This window comes from Pinus tabuliformis, chromosome 7 (assembly GCF_031772625.1).
Source record: "Pinus tabuliformis cultivar Carrire ecotype Pingquan chromosome 7, CPIR1, whole genome shotgun sequence".
NCBI lineage: Eukaryota > Viridiplantae > Streptophyta > Pinopsida > Pinales > Pinaceae > Pinus > Pinus tabuliformis.
In genome coordinates, this window is record NC_142293.1 from 1,875,781,944 (window position 1) to 1,875,808,619 (window position 26,676).

Consider the following 26,676-nt stretch of genomic DNA (forward strand, 5'->3'; position numbering starts at 1 on the left):
TTAAGGCATTTAAAACAGAAAACATTTAAAGATAGTTTTACATTTTAAGGATAAAATATCTGGAACCTTTCATCATGACACCTGTAATGTCATTTAACAGGCATTGAGCTTTGCAAGTTTGATCCTCAGGTTACACCGCAGTAGAGCATAATTTCCAGGGTCATAAGCTAAAATTATAAATTGGATCCTGGGGTTCTGCTGATAACTGTACAAGTATGTATATGTCATTTTCAGACAGAAATGGTTTCCCCTGTGAAATCATCTCCAAATCAGCTACAACAACAGGGAAGGTTTACTCAACATCTCAACTGCAAGCTCTCTCCACTAGAGCAACGACTGACAAATGATGCAAGGTAAGCTTCTGAAGATGTAATCTAAGGTTAGATTTTTCGATTTTCTTTTGGATTAAATTTAATATGGTTCATTTGTTTTAAAATGGGTCCCACGATGTCACCTTGCTGAAGCACCACTTTTCTTCCCTTAAAAGCAAAGATTAGCAGGTTCATTGCTCCCTGTACACTGACAAGGAGCAATGCATCGCCCTTGTCCTTACTGCAAGGAGCAATGATTGCCTAATGCCCTTCAGCAGCAATGACCTGGTCAACCTTTTAGATTTGTTCATTTTTTAGGGGATCACTTTGAAGAGGTTTGAATTTTCAATTACCTCATCTAATCGCTTGGGAACTCGTACTAAACTTTGAATTCACTAGGACAAAGGGTCTGGAATCATCCTCCTCTCCTCTCCTCACCAAGTCTATGTAATGAAGTCATTCCTAAGGGATAGAAAGAAAGCTCTCTCTAAGATTTTTCAGCAGCATGTAATTATCTCTCTTTGGAGTGGCTTCATTATATATACTTGGTGAGGAGAGGAGAGGATGAATCTAGACCCTTAGGTCTTGCCATTGCCAGCCCACAGCGCTTTCCAGCCTTGTTCTTTCATCACTGCTTTTTCTTTGACCTGGGAGGGAGGTATTATTATATGGTACCTAGTAACATCATACTCCAACTCCACATCACCTGGTGTCATCTTTCTTTTTCGGGTCCGAAAAAATATTGTCCCACAGTTTAGGCGTTCCAAGCATCTTGCTAGCCCCTTGCAAATTTCCTCCCTCTTCCCAGTTTTTCTGGATGGACAACAAGGGTAGTAACCAACTGCTCGCTGAAATACCAGCTGGTAACCCCAAGGTATTTAGTGAGATTTGCTCCCGTGAAGGGCCACCCACCCCTTGGGATATAAAATCGTGTTATTTGTTGTTGTTATTGATATGGATGAATAGTTTATGTCCTAGACTTCCTTTTGTTCCTCATATCCTGAATAATAATCAATCTAGATGGTATTGTATGTGCTGCTTCAAAAAGAGAGATTTACAGAATATATATCTTGTCGAACAAGTCATAAATGACTTCTGGTTATTCACAATTGAAGTTGGGTGGTTGTTTAATCCACAATCCAATCTATTATTTTTCTAGTATGCCTTCCCTTTCCTACTTCTTGCTACCATGGATCGTCGAAATCAGTGTATTGCAAGATTGCACGAAACGGGGAAACGGGTACGAGTTTCCGAAACGGGAAGCGAAACGAAACGTGACCTCCCCAAATTTTGCAAACGGGGAAACGCGAATATATATATATATATATATATATTAGGACATTTAAGAAATATGTGCAATCATAAAGCATATATGATACATTTTAATTTATTACATTATGATAAAATTGTCAATTGTCAATGCATAAACTATAAGTATCTAAATTTACATCACATTTACTCATGAATAATCACATAATGAAAATAGAAATATCCAAAATCAGCCATGAGAAATTTCTAATTTTTTGTCTCGTCCTTGATTGGGAGTCTCCTCCTACATAGTCGAATGACCTTAGTGCTCTTAATTAAATACAAGTTTCATACCCTAGTACCCTACATTCTCTTGATTATTGGGAGTCTCCCCTGCATAGAGGGCTTTGTTCTCTCGATTAAATACAAGTTCCATACCCTAGTACATGATAAAATCCAATGGAAACATTGCAATCCCCCCCAATCCTGAAATCCTGAAAAACAGATAATTTTGCTGGATTTTGAGTGAGATCTAAAATTCTACTTTCTCCATATGAAATCCAATGAGGGCGAAACCACTATCAAACATCGTGAATCATTTCATGGTAATGTTAAAAATTTAAGTAAAAGGATGAAAATGAAAAATAAAGGAGAATATCACTTTTACTTTAAGAATTTAACATTACCATGAACTGCATATCAACACTAGGGCAAAAGTTCACTTTTATAACTTTAGACAGGCATCTGGAAGCAACTAGAAGTCACTAGGCTAACGTAAGAATAGATTAGAAAACAAAAAACAAAACAAACAAAATGAAAAAAAAAACACAAGTACAAGCTGAAACGTGGGTCGTATGGCCCTGAAACGCGTTTCAGGCCGTACTGGCCACGTTTCAGTTTCGTGAAACGTGGCAGTACGGCCTGAAACGCGTTTCAGGGCCGTACCAAACGCGTTTCAGCGTTTCGTACTCGTTTCCGTACGGAAACGCCCTCCTACCCCACGTTTCCTGCAACATAGGTGTATTGCTTGCTTGCTTTTACATTTGAGAATTGTAACCCACTACGGACTAAAGTTACACAATTAATTTCCTTTGCAGAACTTGAAAAGCACATACCTGATGCACATGTTTTGATTTCTATGCCTTTCCACCCTGCCTATGTGACAACAGACAGGATCAAGAAGGCAAAGAACTTAAAGCTTCTTTTGACAACTGGTATTGGTTCTAATCACATTGATCTAAATGTTGCAGCAGCCGCTGCTGTGACTGTCGCACAAGTTACAGGTACTATTTCTGAAATTATACCGCTTGTCACTGCCCTGTTCACGCTATGGACATTTTGGTATGAACAAGTTTCTGCAATGATTCTTCATAATTTAACTGACACCTTCTTCAACAATTTTTACAGCAAGTAATGTGGTGTCCGTGGCAGAAGATGAGCTAATGCGCATTCTCATATTGATGCGAAACTTTGTGCCTGGATATAAGCAACTTGTTGAGGGTGATTGGAAAGTGGCAACAATTTCTTACAGGTCATATGATCTAGAAGGGAAAACTATTGGTACTATTGGTGCAGGGCGTATTGGCAAAGAACTACTTAAGCGTTTGAAGGTATTCATTCTTAGGATCTAGTACTACTTCATGATGTTGCAAACTTCTTTTCAAAAATCAGTGCTCCATAATTCTTATGCATGCATGCTGTTTGTTTCAAAATTTCAACCTAATAATAATAAACATTACATGATGTTGAATTGAATTGCGTTCCTTTGTACAACCCTTCAATTGTAAGCTTCTTTACCACGACCGTCTTTCTATTGGACCCAAATTGGAAAAGGAAACTGGAGCAACATTGGAGACAAATCTTGATGAAATGCTACTTAAATGTGATGTACTTGTCATTAATATGCCTCTTTCTGACAAAAATAGGTGCGCCTTATCACAAATTAATAAATAATCTCTCCCATTATTCACTCAGACATTAATAGCACCTATATATTTTATACAACTTGTGAACAAAAACCTAATTATTGTTTCTCTTGCCCTTTCCTTTTGGTTACAATAGGGGAATGTTTAACAAGGAAGGTGTGCTCAGAATCTTAACATCCCCTTTGCAAAGGGTTTCATTAGAATGACAACAACCCGCATTTAAAGCATTTCTCCACCCCTCTCCTAATTAGAAATACAATTTTGGGTTCTTTACTAATTTTCTCCACACCCATTTAATCTAACAATGGACATAGAGCATGTATATTTATACCTGTGTGTTGGAAATACCATTTTATACTTTAATGTTTATTATTTTTGTTTTGTTATTATTACTTGAATTTCTTCTTAACAAGTGGTTGTGTTTCTTTTGGTTTTAGTGAAAGTATGGGCTCCAATGTTGGCTCTCTTATTATGGAGTATAATTCATCTTTGAGAATTTTTCAATTATTAAAGTAGGTTAGTCAATTGCTTAAAATATTAAATTTATTTCAAAAAGTTTTTGTTACTTTATAGGTTAGACACTGGCTTGAAATATTAAACTTATTTCAAAATGTTTTTGTTACTTTATAGATCAAATTTCTTGGCTCTATGATGAAAATAATGAAGGGAAAATACATGTTAATATGTTACTTGTGCTCTTTGATTGAAAAATACACGGTGAGAGAAAAATGCATATTATGCTAATTGAGGAATGTTTTTCGCTTGTCGAACTTATAGTATTGAATTTAACACACTAACACTTTACAACAATGAACTAACAATATTCGTGATGAAAATAACAATATGGAAGATTTATCTACATAATGAAAAAGGCAATATGGAAGTTTCTGATCACGTTCCAAGGCATTTCTTAAAATGTGGATGTGACAAAAGGTTGTTGTGGAAGTTGTTGTTTGTATATGGGAAATTTCTTGATCATTGTGTATAATCCTAATGTTGATAAATATGTCTACTAAGTGCTTCCAGTTAATGGGGCATTGATTTGAGCGTTCAATATATTTTTATTCTTTATCAAAGTATTCTTTTGTTGTATTTGTATTTTTCAATTTATGCCTTACGGCGTTTCCTTTGCAACATCTGGTGCAAATGCTAGTTATTGTATTTTGTTTATATATAGTTACAATTTATATAATGTGTCTTAGACGAGGAACCAGGGAATATTCTTTTCAATAATATTTTATAATTATATTTTATGTAATATTTATTGTATTTTGTTTATATATAGTTACAATTTATATAACGTGCTTGAATTCAATGGTTTTGTAATAAAATTTAAATTAATAATAATTAGATTAATAATTAATTTAATTGATAAAAAATAATTAAATAATTAAAATATAATATTTACAAATGAAGTTAATTAATTTAATTAATCAATGTTAAATTAATTAAAATATATTAATAAATTAAATGATTTTATTTACAATTATAAAATATAAAATATATTTTTTACATATTTTATGTATAGGTAGTGAAATTTGATCAAACTTTAATCGAGGATATTTTCCAAATTGTAAGATGGAATGAGACGAAATTTGAACCATTGGAAATCTAGTGGAAAAATGAAAGAAATGAAATCGTCAAAATAAAAATTTAATAAAAGTAAAAATATTACAAAATAAACCAAAACAATGCATTCAAGATAGCGATATTAACAAAATTCATTTGGAGGGCCCCATAATAAGTTTTGAAAAAATATGGGGGGTGTTGTGGTCAAAACAATTAATGACACACAGGTGCGAAGCAAATATCTCTGTTTTAGAATAATAGGGTTAAATTTATCAAAGTTGAAAAGAAAATTTTCTAAAACATTCTCACATATTGTACCATTTCTAAAGTTCCCACATAAGCGAGAAACAAAATAAGATGAACTCCTAGAAATGAATGTACTTGAATGTCTAGTTCAAAACAATGAATCCAAATATAGGGGATGATTATTTCTTTTAAATTTTCTCTCCACTATTTGATAACAAACATAGCTAGGTGGTTTAAATGATTAGTGTGTGTCTATTAAATATAAAATTACCTATTTTTCTTGGCATTGCTTTGTTTCCAACATGCTTGTTCAACACCTCGATGAAGTTGTCGTGATACCATATATGCATTGACCCATTATTAGAAAGCTTGTTCAGCACCCTGATGGGTTTGCATACACTTCTCAAACATATGTGCTTTCAATCCTCTTATATGACACCCTTTTGATAATCTTTATTTGGAAAAATTCTCTTAGCAATTGCGTGAAGAGACTAGGGTGGTACAAGAGGCTTTCAATTTGAAGAAATAGATGCAATACTAGTTAAGTTTGACCTAACTAGTTTTCTCTTCATCTATCAATGTAGACCTTTTTTAAATATGGAGGGGCATGGGAGGGATTCAAAGTAAAGACTAGAGATAATTCATTCATTTTTAAAGGTGAACTTATACCACTTGAACCATGACTTAATGTTTCCCATAGGCAATATTTGATGTACGAGAAAGTGAAAAGTTATTATAGATGGCATTTAGATAAATGAAATCCCACAAAACAATAGAGTAAAAATTTCCCGATGTAAGCCAACCAATGTTGGGTAGGAAAAATTCCCCATATAGATTTTGGAAATATCACACAATCCATCAAAAGAAAAAACAAGAAAAACCAAATGATTGCAAAGAATGCAAATGAAGAAAGAAAATGCAACCCCAAAAGTAAAAGGTAAATAAAAAATTCATGATTAAAAGAAAACTTCAATAATATCACTTAAGAAAATGTCTCAACAAAATATTGAATATGAAGAAAACATGTGGGTCTTAATTAATTTGAGATATTGACAAGTTATATCCTATAAATTTGTGACTAATTAGGCTTTTATTGAAAGATGTTCCTAAAATTGGGGAGCAGTTTCGAATAAAGTCACATCAAGATGTCACTTTTGTTGCAAATGTCTTGTTTGAAAATAAATCTCAAAAACTAAAGAACAAGATACTAAATGATAACAATGCCAAGTAAGGAGACTCCCCGATGTAACTTGTTTGTCATTTAATCATCATCACAATTTCTTCTTTAAGCTACAAGGGATGCAAAGTAAACTGAGGATTTTTATGTAACCTTGCCAACAACATCAAACCTTTAGTGTAACTAATGAGGATCTGTAAAAATAGAGCTAAAATTAGAAAATATTAAAACAAAAATGAAACCAAAGTCAGGATGAAAAATAGTAAAAGATAAATATAAGCATATGGAATTAACTTGAAGAATCTTGTTATGATTTACCTTAGAGATGTCGATTTCCTCCAAATTCATTTTTTTCAAGAAGAAACTTCATTTTATAATTAAGATGAAATAATAGAAAGAATTTGCAACTCTATCAAAGTTCATATGCCAATGATCATCAAATTTATTAAATCTAAACTAGAGAAAGAAATAAGCCAGAAAGGGATAGTTCATGTTCAACAAATTAGGAATAAATTAAAAACATCATAAATAAGGATGAAAATATGCCAATATGTACTTCACCTTGTATTACAATTGTGGTTATTCTCTTTGCCTCTTCTAATTCCAATCATATTCTTTTTATGTTCAGGCTCTAAACGAAAGAATTTTGATTTTATATCAGCCCCAAACTTTTCTTAAAATCCCATGGAATTAGGCTAAATTCTTAACCTATGTAGTGATTTATATAAATATATATGGCGTAGGACTTGGAACTTTTCATAGTGGGCATTACAATGGAGCAGTATATATATAATCAAATAGCAAGAGAATCCAAAATCCCAAAATCCCATATAAATTGACACGCAACCATATTACTTATGCACCAATGCTAGTGGATAGGATACAATGACATGGTGTGGTGATGTGTGAATGGAGAAGACCCACATAAAAACTGTAGTGGTTAACTAGGTCACCTTAATGATAAAATATCAGAAACATTATGGGGATATTTACTGATTTTCCATGTAAATATGATATCTTTTCAGGGGTGATAAGTGGCGATATTTGTTTTGGGTAAGAGGTGACTTGGTATTCATCGTGTCTCCTTACATCTACCAGGGAACTAAAGCCATAAAGGAACAAAGAGTGCACAATAACGAGATAGCCAAGATGACTAGATCTAAGATTACATGGAGTGTAAACACACATGATCCAATGAAAAATATTGTGATTCAACTCAAATGCCATGTGGATTAGGCCGAGTCATCTCAGGGATGGGATCCCAGAAGAAACAGGAGGAGTGCATGTTAAGAGTTATGGGGTAGTAAGCTTCAGGATTACGTGGAAGGAGAATCATATGAGGATCGAAGATAAAGCACTACGATTGATATCAAATTCCGTGTGGGATAGTTGAGTAACCCTGGCAATGGTAGCCTAGAAGAAATGGGAAATAAGTGTATTGTAATCTCTAAGGTACCTAGTTATGGGGTTACATGGGAAGAGGGAGTATTTAAGTCCCAATGAAATAATAAAAGTGCAAGAAGGAGAAGGGCCCACAAGAAAACATATTATCGTGATCTATCTTCAGAGTTCAGAAATTTGCTGGGAAGAATGATCTATGATGACATGTAAAGGTAATGGAATGAGGTGCAAATGAGAGAGACTAAATATGAAAAGTGGATGAAGGGGGCCCTCAACACCACACTAATGTGTTTGATTATGTCACCTTGGGAGGATGGAAAGGATCATCTTGTGAAATCTCCAGGAAATAACTTTCTGGCTACATGATGGAGTAAAGAGATGGTTATAGTTGTGTAAGGACACTCATAACATGCACTAGGAGAATATCATGGTGGAAATGGACCCACTTGTCCACGTCATCCCAGAAGATCAAAATCTCGAAATAAAAGAGTGGAGGTACAAAGGATTCTACTAAGAAAAGATGTCTGAGAATACATGGAAAGAATGAGGTGTGAGTTGTGAATTCAATGTGATTTGTGAGGATGATAAGTGGAAGGTGCTAGTACCACATTCCTAAGTGGATAACTTATGTCACCCCAGGAATAATCAAGAGGATCATCTACTATGACCTTCAAGGCGAATACTTATAGGATAATGTATAAAATAAGAAAACTAAGGGCCAATGAAATAGCATATGAATGTGACATGTGAACTGGATCCGCATGTAATTGTTGATTTGTCCCAAGGTTTATAAAAAAAAGTGCAACCAAATGAAAAGATATGGGATGATTACCTCTAGAATGAGGCATGCACTATTGTGGAAAGGTTTGACCCTAGTCAGCCTTTGTATATGAGGAATTTTACAATGCACAAGGATATGGCTCAACCAATTGATTCTTTTTTACCCTCATTTGTCCACAAGAACCCTTGTTTACTTAGCCATTCAATACTTTAAAAAGTACAGGCTTGATATTTAACTAAATAGGAAAAAATCAATAATTTTTATTTTGTGTTTAATTCTCTTCCAGTGTTGCTCAGATTCAACTGTGTCAATAAAATAAACATGCTATCATTTAGTAGCATTTATATTTTTCCAGCAATCTAATCTATTTTAAAACCTTATAACATTGATATTATAACATATGAGAAATGTGAAGTTCTCGGTGTTCATAATTTATGCCTTGAAGTCCATTTTCATGTTCCCCTGATAATGCACTTGATGAATATTCAAAACTCGATTACTCAATATGCCAATATATGATATTAAAAGATTTAAAAATAAAAGACAAATACAAATTTGAAACAAACCATAATAAATGAAGAATGTGAAGTAAAATTAAATCACTATTTACACTAATGGTACATATAGTGTTAAAAAACATTTATGATTTATTTGAAAGAATTGATGCCAACATCTACTTGTGAAGGTGAATGAGGTTAAAGGCTACAAGAAAGAATGGGAACTTGAATAATATCATAATCATAAATTGGAGTGGACTCCCCTTTTAAATAAATGAAATCATTATGAGATTTAATAGATTCATAAAGAGGAATATGAACATAAAATGATCTCTCATCATGAAATATAGATTTGACTTTGAGAAAGAACATGATAATTCGATGAAGGATAAAATAACTCACTATTATCAACTTCAAAATCATCATCATAATTGACTTCAGAAATCCTAAGAGCACTCTCTTCATTTTCGGAAAGTAAATTAGAACCAGGAAAATGATCAAATGCATAATTATGGGAATTCCCAAAGTTGTTGAAAGTATGGGAAATCAAATACTAGCTGTCTCAATAAGAACTAATTGACAATTCATCATTAATTAAATTTATGACAACTCTTTTGTTTTATAAAATTGCATTTGTATGAGCAAGAACCATTAAATGATTAACAAACAAATTAAGGTAAAATAAAAAAAAAAGGGTCAAGGTAAAGATAAAAATGGTTGTTTAAATAATGAGAGAGAATGCTTCTCTTTTAGAATAATCGTCATAAAATAATTCTTGAATTTCCAATTTTGTCACTAGTTCATCATTACCTTCAAGGCAAGATTCATATTTTTTAGAATTTAAAATAATCTTTGGAATGTCGTGAGTTTGACTTACTACATATTCCTATGAGTGAAAATTTAAATCATCTGAATCATATGGCTGAAACTCATGGAGAACATTAAAAAGTTTTGAAAAAGTTGTTGTGTGAAGCATGTTGACAGGATCCTCTTTAACCATTTGCATTGTTGTTGAATGATTTGTTTGTTGCTTGTTACCTGTAGATTTTCTTACTTGTTGATTTCTTTTCTTTAATATAATTAGCATCATTTGGGACAACAAGTTATTTTTCAATCAGAGCGGCTCCAAGATCAACATTATTTATTTTAACAAAATTTATTTCCTCCTGAAATTGTTCATTATCAATCTTCTCATTTTTTATTTGAAGAGGATTGGTGATGCAATTTTTAGCAATTGGTTCTTCAGCAATGGAAAATACACTTTAAAAAGTAACATCTTTCAGTTCTTGGCAATTGTTTGGAATATAAGGAAGGGAACAAATATATTCAAACCATTTCATTAAGTCAATGTTTGAAGGTTATCTTCATATGTAAATCGTAAACAAATTATTTGGAATCTAATAATAAAATTGATGGAAGATTCATTTTCAAAATTTCGTAAATTTTCAAGTTCAGTGCATAGTTGTTCATAAGCATAACCATCGAATTTGTGAAGGAAAATTGTGATAAATTGGTCCCAACTATGAATAGGGGCATCTAGAAGAGAGTCACACCATATTTTCGCTTTGCCTATGAAAGTGAGAGTAAATATCCTACATAGAATACCTTCATCAATATTAGAAAAAGTAGAATTAGTAAACTTTTGAACGAATTGTAAATCATTATCATATGCAAAAGAATTACTCTTACCATCAAACTTTACCTTCGACAAGAGTCTAAGTTTCATTGGAGTGGTGGAAGATGAATTTCTATGGATACAACTCCAAATGGGAAATTTAGAAGGATCCACTATAAATAAAATTTTAAAATTACAAATAAAAAACTCCTAAAAGACAACGTATCGTTGTCTCTCCTTCTAGCACCAAAATTATTAATCGTCAAAAATGACCGAAACCAGCAATAGGGAGATCTAATGGTCAGGGCCTCAAATTAATCCCTTATCTGTTTAGGATGGTGAATTTTATTATTTTAAAAGGGTCCAATTACCCTTACTATTCCTACTGACTTGTGATATTTCTAATTACTTATCAACAAGAAGAAGCAAGCAAACTTACCCTCATTCAATGCACTTGCAAGAAATCGACCCTTAAGCCAACATAAGGCTCATTCAAGCTACCTATGCAGTTTCTCTAGTGTAAGAGACTTATAAATGATGAAAACTAAATCTAAATGTAAATATGAATGCAGACCTCCTTACTAATGTGGAAACAAGACAAACTACTCTAATTTGATACCTAGGAGATAGTTCCCAAATACCATGTGCAAGAATTTAATTGTGATGGGGATTTAACATGATTTTTTATGATGAATATTAAGCTATCGAATTAGTTCTAACAAGTGATATTTTTAATGTAAAACATGCTCTGTTTAGAGATTTAAAATGATAAAAACATGTGCCACTAAAATATGTAAATAGTTCTCTCAATTCCAATGACAATTATATTGATTTAATATGTAAATTTTCAGAGTAATAGTTACTCATAAATTTGTTCAAATACAAGAAAAAATCAAGAATATATAGCAAATCTATAAAACTATTAGATTACATAGTTATTCTAGAATACAAGAATTTACATATTAAACAAAAGAGCAAAACATGGAATCACTGATACATATATGTCATTAAATGAATAATATTTGATTAATAAATAAAAGTATCTGAAAATACAATCTTAAGCCTAAATGTCTTGCTGTGTTTTACAATGGATCTCCTCAACAATCTTCCCAATACTTTCAACTCTGTGATTTGAGAAGAGAGTTGCAATAGTGCAAAATCCCCCTCTACAACAAAAAATTAAATCTTAAAAGGAAAAACCCCGAGAAGCTCATATCTGAGTATTCCTCTCAAACTATAGCAAAAATCCTCCTGACAAAAGTGCTAAGAATATCCAATTTGCAGAAAAGAGAAACCCTCTTTCCTTCTCCAAATGTTTTCTTATAATTACAAAAAGGAGAGTTGTTGAAAAAAAATGGCTAAGATATTTGATTTTGGTTAGAAAAAATCTCTCTTTTCTTCTTGTTGGTGCAATTTCATTGCTTCAAAAATTCCTGGGCCAGATCTTCCAACTAGCTCTACAAAAAATCCGAAATAAAAATAAAAATCCAATTTAAATTGCACACAAAACTCAAAATACATGTTGAAAATAGTAGCGAGAAATTGATTCCTTGATTTGTGCCTTAATTTAAGGAGTCAAACTCAAGTTCCTTCTTGTGCATGCTCGAGTTCCTAAAATTATGAGTTCCTAAAAAATTAGGATGAGTTAGGTTGCAGTTAGCTGATGTTTTAAATTGAAGGTCGAATTCTTGATTTTATAGTGTGAGTTAATTGAGGAAAAACACAAGTGATTGAGTTTCAAGTGGTTGACTTGAGATAGGATGAGTTACACAAGCAGCTAACTCATGCCAACTCAAACAATCACAAAAGAATTCCTTAATTAGAAAATTCACTAATCTTAGCTATCTGAATTGCTTTAAAAGGAGGAATGAAGGCACAATATAGTCATTGTTTTGGTGAGAACGAGTTGTTGATACCAAGAAATAGGAAACACAAGTTTGTATATGGAGCTTGTAAGAGGAAGAGTGTGTAAGAGAAGATTCTGCACAAGTTGTAGAGGGTAGTAGAGATCAATAGTCTTGCAAAGGTTTCAAGCATAGATCAAGTAAGAAAGACAAATGTGTGTTTTAGACTGAAACACTTGTATTTTGTAAGAGATCAATTGCTCAGTTTCTCTATCAATAAAATTCTCGAACAAGCAGAGGGTTTTCCCAGTTGCGTTCCCTAGAAAATTTTGTGTTTTTTAATTGTGTGACTGTAACACCCTCCTCGCACATTTACCCAAGCAACCAACCCGTGGGGGTAAAAATGTGACGAGAGGCCGCTATGATATGATTCAACCTCCTAAGTCACATTAAGAAATTGGAACAGATGGAAACGCACCATACATACATTCAACATCAGCACTAGGATCCTCAGGAATGAATCCAACCTTTTTGCCAACCATCCCCTGGGTGCCACTGAACTTTTGGATAACTTGTCGTCTAGATGCTTTCATGCTATGGGCATGCTAGCATCCAAGGACCTATGAAATCTGGATGCTCTCACAGGCCTGTAAGCTAGTATCCAGGGACTCTTTTTGTCAGTGTTGTGCCAGCGTCCCAGGGATTTGAGCCACTTTTCCAGGCACAGAGCCCAGGTCACTGCCCAGAATTGAATGATATCTTCAAAACAGTAAAATAATAAGGAAATGACAGTATAAATGCAATCACTTGAATGAGGCCTTGATTGGACCCCTACTAGCCATGCCCAACATTTCATCAAACATATCACCAATATGTAATCTACATGTGTGTTATGAAACCAGCTCAAGAAAAGATAGAAAAAATAGATCAACGCCTTAGAATTCAGCCTCTTCGAGGGGGAAACCTCCTTTACATTACATAAATGAACAATTCTTCGATGATTCAAATGACAAAACCTCCAAGTTCTATATATAGGAGTCTAAGGAGTCACAATATAACCCAGCCGACCTAACAATAATAATATAAAGCCACAAAAATAGAGGGATTCTATGGGGCACAATAATAACAATATGGAGATAATAGGGGCACAACAATATTAATAAGGGATGCAACTACAATAGTAATGGGGTAATCACTAGTATTATAGGGACCCAACATGCCCCTCTCCTTCAAAAAAGTGTTGTCCTCAATGCTTGAGTAGTTCTGGATGCTTCTATATAAAATTCTCATCCTCCCATGTGGAATCTTCAGCGGATAATTTCTTCCACTTGATAAGATACTCCGAAATTGATCGATTTTGTAGCTGTCGAGTTCTTGTTTCTGTGACTGCTTCTGGTTCCAATATAATTTTTCCTTCCTCGTCAAGTTCTGGCAATATTGTTTGAACTGGGACCTTGTCGCCTATAACCTTCTTTAAACATGAAACATGGAAAACTGGGTGCAATCGAGAAGCTTCAGGAAGCTCCAATTTGTATGCCATAGTACCAATCTTTTGCAACACCTTGTACGAACCATAATACTTTGGTGATAATTTATTATCCTTCTTAGCTTTCTTGAGGGACATTTGCTTATATGGTTGTAGCCATAGGAATACCCAATCACTTACATCAAAACTTCTTTCACTGCAATGTTGATCTGCCTGTTGTTTCATTCTATTCTGTGCCAACACGAGGTTATCCTTTAAGAGTTGGAGGACTTGTTGTTGATGTTCGATGTGATGTTCCACTGCTTGAACCTTAGAATTTTCTCTTAAATATGATGTGATGGATGGTGGCTGATATCCATAAAGTGCCATAAATGGGGTCATTTTTGTTGTTGTATGGAAGGAAGTGTTATACCACCATTCAGCCAGAGGCAACCATTTGACCCATTGTGTCTGTTTATCAGATACAAAGCAACGAAGATATCCTTCCAAACATTTGTTTACTATCTCAGTTTGCCCATCAGATTGAGGATGATAAGATGAGCTATGAGCTAACTGAGTACCAAGACAAGAAAATAATTCTGTCCAAAAATTTCCAGTGAAAATGGGATCTCTGTCACTTACAATAATCTGAGGGTTTCCATGTAGCTTTTGAATTGTTTCCATAAATGCAATAGAAACTGTACTGGCTTTAAATGGATGTGATAATGCACAAAAGTGTGCATACTTGGTAAGTCTGTCAACTACCACCATGATGACACTCTTTCCCTCAGACTTGGGTAAACCTGTGATAAAATCCATTGAAACCTCCTCCCAACGTTGGCTTGGAATGGATAAAGGTTGTAATAGACCCGGTGTCTTAATTGTTTCAACTTTATTTTGTTGGCAAACCAAACATTCCGCCACAAATTTTTGAATATTCGATTTAAGGCCATCCCAAAAAAATTCCTTCTTAACCCTGTGGTAAGTTTTTAAAAATCCTGAGTGCCCTCCTAAGGGAGAAGTGTGCAATTCCATAAGAATCTTTTGTTTTAGTTGGGAATTCTTACAGAGGTATAAGCGATCTTTGTACCATAAAGAATCATTTTGCCAGCTAAATGTATCAGACGTACTGGAATCTTGTTGTAACTTTCGAATAAGTGCCCACACTTCTTCGTCATTCTTCCATTCCTCCCTTGCTTCATTTATCCAATCTGGTTGGATAATAGAAATGGCGCACAACAATGCTTCCACATCCTCATCCTTTCTTGAGAGTGCATCTGCCACCACATTTTGCTTCCCTTTTTTGTAGATGATTTCAAAGTCATAACCCAACATCTTTGTGACCCACTTTTGTTGCTCTTCAGAGGATAATCTTTGTTCTAAAAAGTATTTAAGGCTATCATGATCCGTTTTTACCTTGAAGTGTCTTCCCATTAGGTAGGGTCGCCATTTCTTAAGTGCATGGAGTATTGCCAACATTTCCTTCTCATAAATAGCTTTGTGTAAAAACTTTCCCTTGATTGGACGACTTTCAAAAGCAATGGGTCTTTCATCTTGCATTAAAACAGCACCAATTCCATTTCCTGAAGCATCACATTCCACAATAAAGGTTTTTGTGAAGTCCGGTGTAGCTAAGACCGGTGCTTGGCACATTGCCTCTTTAAGATGTTTGAAGGCCTTTGTTGCTTCTAGAGTCCATGAAAATGCATCTTTCTTCAATAATGTTGTTAGAGGTGCTGCTATTCTCCCATAATTCTTAACAAACTTGCGATAATACCCTGTCAACCCAAGAAATCCTCGCAGATGCTTTATGGATGTGGGGATTTTCCATTCCTTAATGGCTTTAATTTTGCTAGGGTCTACCTTAACTCCTTCATGAGATACAATATGACCCAAATATTCCACCTCTTGTACTCCAAAGAAACATTTGGATCTTTTTGCATATAATTGTTTCTCCTCCAATAGTTGTAGCACCCTGTCAACATGTTCAACATGATCCTTCCAAGACTTGCTGTAGATTAGTATATCATCAAAAAATACTAACACAAATTTTCTAAGGAATGGTTTGAAAATGGAATTCATCAAACCTTGAAATGTTGAAGGTGCATTGGTAAGGCCAAAAGGCATGACCAAAAATTCATAATGACCCTCATGAGTTCTAAATGCTGTTTTCGGAATGTCTTCAGTCTTCATTCTGATTTGATGATATCCTGAACGAAGATCCAACTTGGTGAAGTAAATTGATCCATGCAATTCATCCAGTAATTCATCAATGACAGGAATGGGAAACTTATCTTTAATAGTGAGCTTGTTGAGCTCCCTATAATCTAGACACATGCGCCATGATCCATCCTTCTTGTGCACCAATACTACTGGAGCAGAGAAAGAACTTTGACTCGGTTGAATTATACCAGCCTCTAGCATTTCTGCAACCATACGTTCAATTTCACTCTTTTGGGAATAGGGATATCTGTACGGCCTGATGTTTGGAGGAACACTTCCTGGAATCAGATGAATAGCATGATCATGATCACGAATAGGTGGGAGACCTTTGGGAGTCTCAAATACCTTGGAATGATTGTCCAAGACTTTTTGGAGATCTGGAGAAATAGATGATTCCAATGTGGAAACATCTAGCGAACATAATTGTGCAATTACACCTCTTTGTTCCTTTTTTAGAAGCTTTGTCATACCGTTAGAGCTGATTATCTTTCCGGTTTCCCTGCAATACCCCTTAATTCAACTTCCTTTCCTTCCACAGAAAATTTCATGAAAAGTTCTTGAAAATTAAAAGCTATTGTACCCAAGGATTGTAGCCATTGGACTCCTAGTACAACATCAGCACCTCCCATTGGAATGGAAAGCATTGGGCTAGTCAATACATATTCTCCCATGGATAGCTTGATATTATGGCACTTTCCAGAGCAATTTATTGTTCCTCCATTTGCAACCATCACTTGACACTCTGGTGCTGGATATAAGAAGCAATTCAATTCTTTTGCTACCTTACAATGAATAAAATTGTGGGTACTTCCTGAATCAATCAACACTATTACCTTTTTCTTCTTGATTTGTCCTTCTATCTTGATGGTTTGAGGAGTGGTAATTCCCGCCAATGCATTACAAGATATGGTCGGATTCATTTCTTCTTTGTCTAGGCTTTGTTCCTGGAGTATATCCTCTTCTTTTGACCTTTCTTGCTCCTTTTCTTCTTCCTCTTCACAATCTATGTAGAATAATTTCTTCTCAGCACACTTATGACCTTTAGTGTATTTGCTATCACAACTGTAACAAAGCCCTTTTGCTCTTTTTTCTTCCAATTGTTGTGGTGTCAACCTTATAGGTTGTGGAAGACTAGGGGCAACAACACTTCCATCTTTATAGTTGTGAGTGGTATGCTTCCTGGTTGCCATAATTTTGCTTTCCATTTTTCTTGCTAACCTGAATGCCTTCTCTAATGAATCAGGTTCCCAAAGGCGAACATCATGTTGGATATTATCCTTTAAAGTCCCTATGAACACATCAATCCTATGCTCCTCTGGAATATTTTTTACCCTTATGTTCAATTTTTGGAACTCCTCAATGTGCTCCATTATTGAACCCTTTTGTTTGAGACTTATCAATTGGCTAAAAAAAGTGTTGCTTTTTGTATCCTCATAATGTGCTATCAATTCTTCTGTAAAAATTGCCCAAGTGATAATTTGTTTACGAGAGAAAAGCCATTGATACCATACAAACTGATTTGGTTCCAAATATAAAGTTGCAATACGTACCTTTTGTGTGTTTTGCACATTATTGAGATCGAAAAATTGCTCCATCTGTAATATCCATGTTGCGGGATCCTTGCCATCAAACTTCCTCATATCGATTTTTGGAATATGGTGGGTCTTCGATCCAACATTAGAGTCTATGAAATCATGATTAACATTTCTTTTGTTCGCATCATGAGTTTCCTTTACTACCTTTTCACCATTAGTAAGTATTTCTTGTAGAAAATTTGTCAAATCTGTCTTCAAATCTGCCATGTCTGTCTTCAAATCTGTCTTCAAATTTGCCATGTCTCTCTTCAAATCTGTCTTCAAATCTATCTTCAAATCATCCATCTTAGCTTCCATGCCCTTTATCTTAGATTCCACGCCATTTATCTTAGCTTCTGTTAGCTTTTGTGAGAGTGACATTTGTTGCACTTGTTCTTGTAATTTTGATATATCATGTAGCATTTCTTCCTCTTCTTCATGAGTCATGCTAGAGCTTTCAGGTTGCTTACTAGGTGTTTTCATTTTCTTTCCTTGGGGCATCAGTTACCGATAATAATGCTCTACTATGCCCTTTGAATTCCTTCAAAATAAATTTTCAAACCAATCTTAAGCAAAAAATTTAAAAGAATCTACACACATTTTTTCACTTTGTAGGAGCTCGATATTGCCTCTGATGTATCTCTGTACTTTCGGATCATCCAGTTCTGAAATTGCGATCTTCAGTAGCCCTTTGTGTTCTCTTTCCAATGCCACCATTCTGATCGAAATTGGATTCTCCAAGGAAGAGTTATGCGAAATCTCCCACAGTGACCTGATTATAGACTAGTTCAGTAGAGTGAACTTGTATAACATGCCACGAGTCACTGTTTCGACCTTTGGCTTTGAAAAATATATACAAGAAACAATAGTCCGTCCTCTTTCTGTACCTTCTTAAGAAATTTCAATCTGATGCTCAGAGAGAAAGTTATGACGATTTTCCCCAGGTCACCTGTTTGGAATGTAATTCAGGAGTCTGCAAAAAGACCAACTTCCTCAGATCATATCTCCGCAAATATAGTGCGAAAAGCTATGAAATTCGAATCAGCTGTTCAGCGCGATTTCTTCTCAAATGGGTTTTTTTTTTTAGCTTCGGAGACGTTGCAAAAAAAAAGTTATAGCGAAAATTCCACGATGACCTATTTGGAGCAGCGAAACCCTAGAATCCAAAGCTCTAATACCAAATGTTATGAAACTAGCTCAAGAAAAGATAGAAAAGATAGATCAACGCCTTAGAATTCAGCCTCTTCGAGGGGGAAACCTCCTTTACATTACATAAATGAACAATTCTTTGATGATTCAAATGACAAAACCTCCTTTCTATATATAGGAGTCTAAGGAGTCGCAATATAACCCAGTCAACCTAACAATAATAATATAAAGCCACAAAAATAACAATAGAGGGATTCTATGGGGCACAATAATAACAATATGGGGATAATAGGGGCACAACAATATTAATAAGGGATGCAACTACAACAGGAATGGGGTAATCACTAGTATTATATGGACCCAACAATGTGTAAATAACATATCTAAGTATAGGGGTCTCATACTTAACCGAGAGTCGCTAAATAGCATTGATGCTTCAACACATCAACTTCCATTTCATCCATTAGGTCATACATACATTTTCCATTCATTTACAATTAAAAACATGATGAGATCCATACATAGTTTTTGTCATAAAACACATAAATAACCAGCACCATAGCAGCATAAATATCAATGAAATCATAGTCATGTAAACCACATATAATCCAGTATAATACTCATAGAAATACAAGGAGAAATAACCTCATATTGATGAAGAAAAACACAAACATGGGATGGGACTTCCACATTCCACTTGACTGTGGAATGCCTGAGCCAAATCTCTCTTCCTCCATTCACCCTTGTGCCATATTCCAAGCATGAATGTGGGATCTCATCAAACACATCAATCCAAAACCATCCACGGCTTCTAGAGGCCAACCACCTCAACCCATCAAACAATGATTCCACCTCATGATCGGACATAACAAAACCAACATTAGATTGGTCTCTATCCAAACCTTCCAGGGCGCCCGAGCATTTGTCCAACCAAGGCTCCAGGACTAGTAACTCAACCCAGCAATGGCTCCAAAGTGTTTTTCCAACCAAGGCTACAGGACTAGTAACTCAACACAAGTTGTTATAGGGCTCCAAAGTGTTTGTCCAACCAAAATTGTGAGACTAGTAACTACACCCAAGCTAAGGAAACATGAGAAATAACCAAAACAAAACAATGAGAATAAACCCACAATCTCCATGGCTATCTAGGAAATGTCAAGGCTAGGAAATCCACTATCAATCCTGACCATCCTCCATGCCAATGATAGATCACAACCAACAAACCACATGCATATTCCATGCATGCCAAAACTAGTGAGGAAAACTTACATGCAACTTGGTACCTGTAAGCGAATCTTGTTGTAGTTGCTAATCCCAATGTCCTCTTGCACTTTCCGGCTCTTTATTTGCCTTATTGCTAAAAAATCCAAGTATGCCACACCCTCCAAGAGTGCTCCAAGAAAATATCCAATAATATGAGAGAGAGAGAATAATGAGAGAGCTCCAAAATTGAACTGACAAAAGATTACCAACTGATCCTCAAAATCCTTTTTATGAATGAGGCCTCTATTTTCTTCATTTTCCATAATTTTCCTTCATTTTCCTCCTCACATGCAACTTGTGACCTTTCACCTCCTTTTTCTCCTAATTTCCATTATTTTCATAAATAATGTGCCAAAAATGCCATTTTGCCTTTCCAAATCCTTATTCATTGCCTTTGCCAATTTCCTTAGCCATTAATAACCAAATGAACACCCACACTAGGATGTATTTCCAAACATTCAGTTTGGAATAAGTGTCCCATCAACTGTGGTTATTATTTTTCCTTTATTAACTTTTATTACATGGAATTTTCATTAGGGTTGTTACAGTGATTGTGCTTTTATTTCTATTCCTATTCTGCTGCATCTAGTAGAGAAATTGTGTGTTTATGTGAGAAGAAATTTTATTTCATATTACTCATATTAGTATATTAAAATTTCATCTCAATCTATCAGTTCACCCTGCAATTTTAGGTATTCAGCGCATCTCAATCTGCATTTTTGAGGTATTCAACGCATCTCAATCACATGCCTTGGTGTGTTCTGTCCACATAAACAACGACCCCAGGAGTTTCTAACCAAAAATGGAAGACAAACTGTGAAGCATTCACGTTTTTCTTCACTCGTCCTTACGAAATCTCTTCTTGGTCGAACTTGAGCCTTGGATCAGATCAGATTACACTAAGTAGAATTAACAAACTCTGCTCGCTGGTGCCAAATGAAATTCATTTTCTTTTCAACCTTGAAACAACGTCCACCTCCAACATCTGAACAAAAACTCTAAACCTTATGAGAAATTGCTAAAATCCACAAAAAGCGAGAACGAGAGCAACATACAGATGACCTGATCCGATCTTTTAGCCCTTTTCTGAAAAGACTATGGTGAAAACCTCTGAAATGCATTTGACATTAAAATTTAGGCAAAAACGCCCATCTGTAACTAGAAAGGCTCGAATAATTTCAAGATTTATCAAAATATTTTCAATCCTCAAAGAAAATGTCCATAAGACTTCAAAAGCTCGTGCCATAACTTTCAACCTTGAGAAAAACTTCAGAAACGTGTACAACTTGTAAAATTTAAGTAAAGGCATCCAAACCTTCACTCGGAGATTCTCAGAATATATGTCAATTTTTCCAATCTTCACGTCAAAGCTTCATTATTTATGGCAAAATTTCCCATCTTTATTCCAAATGCAAGATCAAACCCTCCTGCCGAGCCATGCGGAACATTGTTCGATTCATTGAAAACAAAAAATGAACGGATGTAAGACAACAGGTGCAACTCTTACAGACATTATACTTTTGGATATTCAACAGATTTTGCGGCGATTGCCAACAAGTGGATGGTAATTTTGAGATTCCGTTCTGCGGCTACTAGTTTGGATTCCTGAACCAATCTTTACATCAACCCTCCTGCGTATCTCATTTCTTCTCAGATCTTAAAAATTATCGATCCAAAACTGGAACCAACCACACTCACGTAACAAAAGGTTACGTTAACCCAAGCGGTCGTTAGGATTTGACCATTAGTGGGAGGGAGGGAGATATTTGGAATCTTTAACGTGTAATATCTCGTTCTGGTTAAATCAACGATAGTACAATTCCATTCGATGAAAAACCCTTATCTTTACATTTAAATCTTATATTTTCCTTGTGGCATTAACCGGACAATGTTGAACTTTCACAAACCGGTTTAACAAGCCTCTACCAAAGTATTTATAGTTTGATTTCACCAGCTATGTTAAGTCCTTTTAATACTTTGTTGTTAGGTTGTAATTTTTATATCATTATCATTCGTTTTAATTAAATAAAATGTAATAATATATATGGGGGTGGAGGGGGGTGGGGGGTTGGGCGTTTAGTGTGTTATTTTTCGAGGAATCAACCTAGATAAGTTTTATTAGATTTAATTTCTGTAAAAGTAACACCATAGACCATCTCTATACATGATCTATACTCATTTGATAGATAATTAACATTTTTATTTTAACTAGCAATTGTCCCTAAAGATACAAAGATATACCGAAGGAATAGAAGATTCGAAAAGACCATCTTGAAAAACTAATTTATTTTCAAAATTTAGAGAAGCAAATTATTTTCAACATAATTCAATTATATAATACAACCACATAATTTTATTTTATATAAATTTTCTAACTACAACTTATATATAAATAATATTAATAAAAATATATATAATTAAAAAGAAACAATAATTTGAGAAAGATTATGAAAATCAACCACCATGAAAATGCCATAAGAGTATGGAAATTGTCCTTTTCCCTTACCAACTCTCTCAAACTTTCCATTCCCTCAAAATTTAACATCAAAACGACATGATTTTCGACTTTGGTGTCGAAATGGGACAAGTATCGAGAAATTCACCCACATATGTACTTATATATTCCATAAAATTGAGAGGCTTATAATTTCCATAAAGTTGAGAAGCATCCAATTTTTCGTATCACAATTCCCAACTCTTTTATCCTTTGGTGTATCTTTGCACCTTTAGCGGCAATTTCTAGTATATTTTGTTTATATATGTTTTATATATAGTTACAATATGTACAAAGTGCTTGAATCCAATGATTTTGTAATAAAATTTAAATTGAGACATTAATTTATTTATTTAATAAAAATCAATTAAATAATTAAAAATGATATGTAAAAATTAATTAAGTTAATTAAATTAATTAATCAAAGATAAATTAATTAAAATATATTAACATATTGAAGTAATTTATTTACAATTACAAATTATAAAATATAGTAAAATACATATTTTATGTCTAGGTAACAAAATTTGGCCAGATTTTGACCAAGGATATTTTCCAAAATTGTAAGTCAAAATGAGATAAAACTTGAACTGTTGGAAAGATGGGAAAAATGAAAGCAACGAAATCATCAAAATGAAAATCCAAGAAAAGTGAAAATATCACAAAATAAACCAAAATGGAGGATTCAAGATAGTGTTATTAACAAAATTCATATGGAGGGCCCCATAATAAGTTTTGAAAAATTATGGGGGATTTTATGGCCACAATAGATCCATGAGTCCAAAACTTTCAAATCTAAAGGGTTTGTTATTGGGAGCAGCTTTAAGATCAATCTCTAGACATAAAGGTTAGTGGTCCAAACCTACGCTAGGCCTAGATAGATACCTCCAAAATAATATATTTTTTCTGATGGACTTAGATATAAGAAATCGACCCAATTTACAAGCAATTTGGTGCTTACCTCCCATTTTTTTGTTCCATGTACAAATACCATTGATTATTACATTGTTTGTGATATGCAGTGTGCTTATATTGTCCTTGAAAATATGAGATTCAATGTCTAGCCTTCGGATGCCCCCTTTTTCCTCGTCTAGATATTTGATCATATTAAAATCTCCTGCAATGATGCATACATCCTTCTGAAGAAACTTTCTTAGCTAACATAGCAAGTTAATAAACAATGCATTTTCCCCTAAAATATGGGGACCATAGACTACAAATAAGTAACATGATTCCTTTGTTCCTAAGTCCTAGAAGCGACCTGCTAGACGTCTTGGGTCACTAACCAGTCTAAGGAGACGATTTCTTCTAGATTCCATAATATCATTAAACCTCTTACATGACGGCTAGCATTAAGAGCCACAGAATCGCATCATTTCCAACATTTTACAACCACCATGTTCTTTTTTGTTGTTGGTTCTGTTGTACCTCTGAGATAGTACTTGGTCAGGCTACCAATGCCAGAGAATCTAAAATAGTTGTTTTTGGGGTGTTGTTGGTTTAAATTTATGGAAGACCAATGAATGAAGACAGATGCAAAATTGAAGTAATAAATCCTTTGGGGTATATTAATACTTCAACAAGGGGCTGCTATAAAGCATTACACAGTGATATAGATCAAAATAGTGGTGAGTAGAAGACAACAAAAATATGATTATCATAGTTTCCAGACTATAAAATAAAACAATCACAAGTTGGAAAACCTCCTAAACTACATTCCAGAGGTTCAAGGCAGTATACTTAATGCTTACACAAGATGTTGATGATTTATTGATTAGAGGGGATTAGCTACACAAACAGTTGCATTAATCTAGTCTCTTAATAGATGATCACTTCAGGAGCTTATAGGAATCAATTGAAACTCTAGTTGTTCCTACCTAGATATCTTTGCAAGTCATAAGCATATGAAGAAAGACATATGATTGAAAAACTGGAAAAACTTACAAGATAACACAAACTATGCAAGACCATATTCAGAATCCTTTGCTTTGTATTAAGGTTCCAGAAAGATTTAGTACATCAAGAGTCTGTAAAAGTTTCCTTCAAAGGTGGCTTCCAGGTTCAAAGTAGCACTAACAGTGAAAAAATTTACAAGAAATGAGCTATGAATTTTCAACTCCGAACCCTTTACAACTCAAAAAAGGAGTTATTTATACAACAATAAAACTACAAATATCTTAAAACTGTTTTAAGATTTATTCTAGGAATGGAGAAGATCTTCATGGCAAGAAGATAGGGGCAGCTATTGAACTGCTTCTTGCTATCCCCTTTATCCAGGCTGTGCTGGCTTCAGTTGTTTGATATTTTTCCCCTTTAGCTGAGCAATTGTTTGAATCCTTCATGCTAGCCGATTGCTTCCGTTAACCTTTAATCTGATATATTTTCAACTCTGTTTAAAATTCTTTTACTCTCACTGAATGACCTTTACTGTGATCGCTTTTACCCTTACTGTGCAATTCGTATTTTAACTGTGTTTTTCAACAGTAAATCATCTTGGATTTTATGCTACAGGGTGAATCGATTTGTCATGGTTGTGATATTTTTCTTCAAACTATTATTCGGCTTTTTATTTGTAAGCCTAAAACAGTAATCTTTCAACTTGCAAAAACACAAACTTGTTAATAAAAATATGGCGATAAAGGAGGTCGTAATGTCTCTGCTGAGGCTTGAAAGTTTATCAGAAGAAGTCTGGGAAATATCAGAGGCTAAATGATGGCTTAAATGGGCCGCAGAGGCATTAGGAGGTTTTCCTGTGTTAAAACAGGGAAACGGAGCAAATGGCCTTTTATGCGTCAAATGGGAAAAACATTCTTCTTTTTAACCACCGGGCGAAAAATGAATAGTAATGGAGCGAAAAAGGAAAACAGAGGGATTAATCTAGGCAAGAATGGCTTAATCATTGTCAAAAACATGATTTAGCAGTTAAATAATGCTTTCGGGTCATTCCCGCATTTAAATCGAAAAATTGATTTTACACAGAAAATCTTTGAAAAACACAATATGCAGATTTGAAAATTTATGAATTCGGGCAGATATCGGCATCGGGTTCGGGTCTTCCATATCGGCTATCGCAATCAGAGTAGGCAGGGGATAGGTCCATTACAAAGGATTGCGATTATGAGCAGACATGACATGAAAATATATGACATATAACTATGTCGAGTCCGGGCTTTGATATTGCAGTCGGGAATCAGAATGCGCTAAGGGTTAGTGCTTTGAGCGGGATGCGATGGAAGGGCGGATGCGATATGGCGATAGGTTATAATATATGCACCGTCGAGTTCGTATCCTTATCGCTATCGGGAATCGCAAGAGGCAGAGGCTTGTATACATTGGACCGAGACTTTGCAATGGATGTGATATGGGTAATGTATTATGGTATATATGTATTCGGGTCCGAGCCCATCAAAATCGCAATGCGAGGGGTGCATTCATATGAAAAGGGTTCATTGATCCCACTGATGGGATATATGTAAAATACATAGTTTTTTTTAAATAAATCTATGATATATGCATATTTTAAAAGCCCTTCAATCCGCCGATGCGATATTTGTGGAATACATAGTTTTATTAATAAAACTATGGTATTTGCGTTGTTTAAAAGGCCTACGGTCTCGTCGATATGCGATGCGATTTTATTATGAAATACATAGTTTCTAATGAAACTTAAGGGTTTCGGGCTATTTTAATGAGGGAATTAATATATACGGGAAAGGGATTATTTCAAAGATTTAATATATTAAGTTCATGTTAATATGCAAATATGAGTGGAAAGGGAAAATGACTAAGTCTAATGCTTTTTAATGAATCATTTGACTTTTCATATAACATCAGTACTTAGGGAAAAAGTATTTTTATGGGTTTTTACTTTTCCAAGGTAAAAAGGATTTTTAC

The 26,676-nt window shown here is 34.5% G+C and overlaps 1 pseudogene; it reads left to right on the forward strand.

The window, feature by feature from the left end:
* Positions 1–2,697: 2,697 nt before the first annotated feature.
* Positions 2,698–25,865, forward strand: LOC149255976 (formate dehydrogenase, chloroplastic/mitochondrial pseudogene; annotated as a pseudogene).
* The last annotated feature ends 811 nt before the right edge of the window (positions 25,866–26,676 follow it).